This window comes from Otolemur garnettii, unplaced genomic scaffold (assembly GCF_000181295.1).
Source record: "Otolemur garnettii isolate 467f Iridium unplaced genomic scaffold, OtoGar3 scaffold00131, whole genome shotgun sequence".
Lineage (NCBI taxonomy): Eukaryota > Metazoa > Chordata > Mammalia > Primates > Galagidae > Otolemur > Otolemur garnettii.
Genome location: NW_003852526.1, coordinates 4,009,877 through 4,015,154, shown reverse-complemented (window position 1 = coordinate 4,015,154; position 5,278 = coordinate 4,009,877).

The following is a 5,278-nucleotide window of genomic DNA, read 5'->3' as shown; positions in this document are numbered from 1 at the left end:
CCGAGCCACAATTCACTTTTTTGACAAAGAAAGTTTCATGTCACATACGTCATCATGCCAGTTCACAGACTTTCTAAATTCCTGGAAAAGCAGCTTCTAGGACTCTCCATTCTCCTCTGCATTGTTTTTGAATTCAGTGCCTCCCCACAGTGCAAAGGCACAGAGACAATTTATAGACGAAGTCTTGACAAAAGGACAACTCTTCATAGCATCCTGGGGATTTCTCCGTAGCATCCACTTAGATTTTAATAGGATTGACTTTGTTTAGACAGAAAAAGAACAAAAGAACAATTTTAAGATTACCCTCTCTTTACCCAAACTGTCTCCCCTGATGTGTTACAGTGAAATTCTATCATTTGGGGGATTCATATATTGTGTTAAAACTTTAAATCTCGAGGGATAATATCTTTGCCTTAGGCTTTTTTTTTTTTTCCAACCAACCTAGGCTATGCACCAGCGCATTTTGGGGAAACTACAGGGGTGCAATTGCAGGGCAGTAAGAGTGAAGGAAAAGGGGGAATGGAAGGAAGGAAGGAAAGAAGAATGGAAGAATGGAAAGCAGGGACTAGGTGGTGGTGGCCTCGCTGGTCACAGCTTCAGAATACAAAATACAGACACTCACTCAGTCACAAGGGATCATCTCTAAACATGCTATGCAGAATTTTAGTACCTCAAAACAATTCAGAGGAAGAGAGCAACAGCAACTAATCTATCTGCTGGTTGAAGACTCTCCCATGGGGAGTTGATTCCCATGTCTTCTTTGGTTGTTCACCTGGCCGCAGGGGATAGCACCTGCAAAAGCCAGATACCATGCCTCACTGTCTGACACATCAACCTCATGACACCTCATTTGAGTCTGGCAAATACAAGGCAGGGGAAACCATGTTCTCGGTCTCCCTGGCCTGGAAACTGCAGCTGTTTCAGTGCTCACTATGGTGGGTGCAATAGATAAAGTGCTGATGACATTGGCCTTCCCAGAAGAGATGGGTCAGCTCATGACATTTGGAAATGTGGTGGCAAGGGCACTGAGGCCTGTGTTCTTCTTGTCCAACTAGCCAAGGGCCTGGGAGACAAGTAAAGCCAAGAAAATCTAAGAAGGTTCATAAATTTGGTCCAATAAAAGTAGTTGTTTTTTGAAATGCCAGACAGTGTGATATTTTGCTAATTAGAAGACAGTTAATTATCCTCCCAGATCCCTCTTCGATTGCTTCATCCATTTAGTTTCCATGCACGCACTGCTTAGCTGTTGCTACCTGCTCACATAACTGTAACCTTCTCTGGAGGGTCGCACTTGGGAGACAGACGCTGCAGTGCTGGGAGTTCCCCTTCTCTGCTCCTCCCTGCCCTGTGGTACTTTCGAGGTAAGAAATGTCCTGCGGCCCGGCACGCCCTCAGGTTCGAGCCAAGCCTCCATCTGAAGCCACATTCTTACTTAGCTTCCTCATCTGCCTCCATCCTACTTCCACCCTTCCCTGCAGGTTTCTTACAGGCACTGAGAACACTGCCTTGTTCCTTGACCACAAATCCCCAGCTCTAGAGGGGCTGGTCGCCTAGAGACAGAGCCCAGGATGGAGCACTTGGACAGGAAGCCACACCAAACAGAAGGGTCCCAGGTACTACTCATGCCTCCAAGGACCACTTTCAATCCCAGAACGTTTCCTCTTGCCAAAAGTGTAGATTATATAACCCTCCTTAGTAGCCCTCTATAACCTGCCAAAAAAAAAAAAAAAAAACCAACCAACCAAACAAACAAATAAAAACCCACACAGTTGGATAGAGTGTTTTTTTTTTTTTTTAAAGCAAGAATGCTGTAAAGCCAAAAGAAAAACAGACAAAAGAAATTGCCAGGGTTAACAAGGCAGACAGCAGGCATTTTGTGAAACACATAAAGGTAGTGATTGAACAAGACTCCATTAAGTGAAGTCATCACTGAACATGTACACACGAGGCCAAGGACTTGGTGGGAATAGCCACCCCCCACCCCCACCCCCACCCCCGTAAAACATCTTGATAGGTGCCCACAGCACATCAAGTGCCTCTGGGAAGCTGGTTTGCTCTTTCTATATACTTGTACTCCCGCCAGTTCAGTGTGTTATTATCATTAAATACTGTAACAAAATGTTATGTTAATTAAATGGGAGGACAGGAACAAACTTGGTATTTCTTCAATGACTAAGTTGAATGAGATGAATGCTTTGGAAAGGCTAAATAAAAGCAAGCTGCACAAAAAATCTGCTTTTGGATTAGGTGTAGGAGAGAAAATGGTAAAAGACTGCAAGCAAATGGTACAGGTCTAGAAGGAGTTCGATTCTTTTATAACAACTTGAATGCAGAGTTTTCTGGCCATTTTCAAGAAACAAAAAGCAGAAACACTGAATAGTGCATTATTGACAGATTTTTCTTTATCAGCAGAGCAAGCTCGAACAGTGGCCCCCTACAAGACAAGGCCTTAACTCCCTCCTTCCCCCCAAATTAGTAAATAGATACACATTTAAGTTTTATGTTAAAAAATAAATTCAAAAAAGCCAGGCCCGATGGCTTAGCACTCTGGGAAGCTGAGGCAGATGGATTGCTTGAGCTCACAAGTTCAAGACCAGCCTGAATAAGAGCGTCTCCACTAAAAATTAGAAAAACTGAGGAAAGATTGCTTAAGCCCAAGATTTGGAGGTTGCTGTGAGCTATGATGACACCATAGCACTCTACCGAGGGTGACAACTTGAGACTCTGTCTCAAAAAAAAAAAATTAAAAATCGGTAATTTGGATACTTTTTCTTTTTTTTAAAGAGATCAACAACTGGGCCTTGATTGTGTCAGGTATAAGGACTTCTACTGAAGTAAAGAAAGCACTAAAATGCTGTAGTGAATACTCATGCAGATAATGTGAGATGAAGTTTTCATACACAGAGCAGGATCAGCAGTACCTGGGGTCAAAGAATCCAGGGGATGCTGAAGTAGGAGGCTTCATGTTGTTTTAGGTTTATCATCTAATTCTGATATCAGAATTCCATCCTCTACTGGTCACAGTTGCTCTATTTTAAATACATCCATTGCATGGCAAACAGTATATTCCATATCCCTCCTTCCCCAGTATGACATTAATCATTCTCACTCAATCCCTGTGTCATCTTGTGAAATCCAGAGTGAAAAATTACATCTACATATGCAGGTGTCAGGGTGGGTGACCTTAACTGAACATCAGCATCAAGGATTTGCTCTGAAGAATAGGCAAAACCCCATCTTTACAAGACTTATTCCTGGCTGTACAGACCAGTGATTTCCCACTGGTGTGAGAGGATCTTAGGTATACCTGGAAAGATTTTAAAGATTAATTAAATTATTTTCAACATAAGTTCAAAGCACAGTACATACATATTTATTTTATTCTTTCCTGTTTGATCAACATAATTTAAGTGTGCTGTAGAAGTTCCAATGTAGGTTTAAGTGTGCTAGGAGCTAAAAATGGTTGAAAAACATTGGTATAGACCATTTATAGCTCTTAGTAAGTGATGCTTTAAAATAGACTGATTTCCAGTAAGAAGTTGTGCCTATGTATACCTGAGTCAGTGGCTTCCAGTTCTTAGAAGTGAAAGCTGCTAACCCAACTTGCTGGTACATAAGAAAAGAAAGACTCCTGGCCTGGTTCTGTGTTTACAGCTCAGTGAGTCATTTCCAAAGTACAGTGGTTATCATGTTTGCTTTGTGCCAGTGAGTTTTCTGTATAGCTCAGAGTCAATTCTGCCAAATAACTTTTGTTTGTAAAGCTCCACTGCTTCATCCCTGTCTTCCACTCACAGTCCATTCCTAAGTTACGGCCAGAAAACATTCAAGTTCTGAGAAACAAGAGAAAACAAAATACCTCGAATTTATCCTGATCTCCTGGGAAACAGGGCTAGGTCTTTCTTTGTGTGACACCCCACTGACAGCTCGGACAGCTTTCCTGCTATTAAAAATACACAATTCGAGTCTGACCTATGGGTCGCAAACTGTACAGGGATGAGTCAGTCCCTAATCTCAGAGAGCTCCATCTGGTACCAAAAGATAGGTGAGTTATGTAAACAAATAAATCATAATACAGAGACGCAGACAGCAAGAAGGACTCCCAGCAGGTACAGTGGGAGGACAGAGGAGAAACATTTGAGTCTGGTGGGGGCAGGGTGTTGAAGAAAGCCTCTCAAAAGGTCAGTTTTGAAGGACAAAGAGAAACTGGCCTATCAAGAAGGGTAGAGAGAAGCAGAGTAGGGTAAGATATTCTAGACAGACGAAAGAAAGATGCAGCAACAAGAACGTAAAACCTATGGAGTAAGTGCCAAGCCAGCCACATGAAGGGAAGACACTGGGGAAGGTATATAGGGATAGAGTGTGACCATTCGTGTAAGTCTCCAGAAAGCTCATGATGAAGTCAGATTTGTGTTTTAGAAGATCATACTGGTGGGATTACAGTGATTGAATAAAAGGTGCTGGTCTACAGGCATCAACTAGTAAATTTAACAGGAAATACCATTTTAAAGAAAATTTAGTATGAAACAGATTCAGTGTGAACATGCACTGTGACAGACAGCAGGACCATCTCCCCACGTTCTTGCTAAGGCAGCTCTCCTCTGCCCAGCCATGTTGCAGGACATGACCACCTCTACTAAAAAGGGAGAACTGGATAAGTGTCCAGAAAAGGCAAAAGAAAGGACTGTGTCTGGCTCAGGATGGGAATGAGAGCCTCTAGCTTTGGGGAAGGAGGAGTTGAGGTGGCCATTGTGGTTGTGAGGCAGACTCGGGTGTGGAGGGAGGAACAGAAGCCAGTTGGAGTTTTCTTAGAAGCAGAAGGTTCGCTGACTTGCCAACCGTGTTTACTGACTTTCCACGGCTAGATGCCAATTACAGTGTCTCCGTGTCCCCCTTCTCCTACCTCAAATGCTAAGCCCAAGGGGAGGAAAAGGTGTGGCCAGCCTCTTGCACTGCTTTGTCTCCAAAATGAACTACTGGAATCAAAGTGAAGCATGCACCCCCCATTTACGGGGGTCATGGATGATGGGGCACAAACAGAGGTCTATTGGAAGGATTCCTGTGAAAACTTGCTTTCTTGTAAGCAGCATAGATAGAATGCAAGAGCAGAACTCGATGGCAAATCCCTTCCCTCTAATTTCTGAGCATTAATCTGCTACCTGGAACCAGAACAGCCATACTGCAATTAGTGAGGTACCAAGTATGAAAATTAAAAAAAAAAAATCAATAAGGATGATAGAGCAGAAAGTTGGGAAAAAGTTGGGCTTAATGACATTCATGT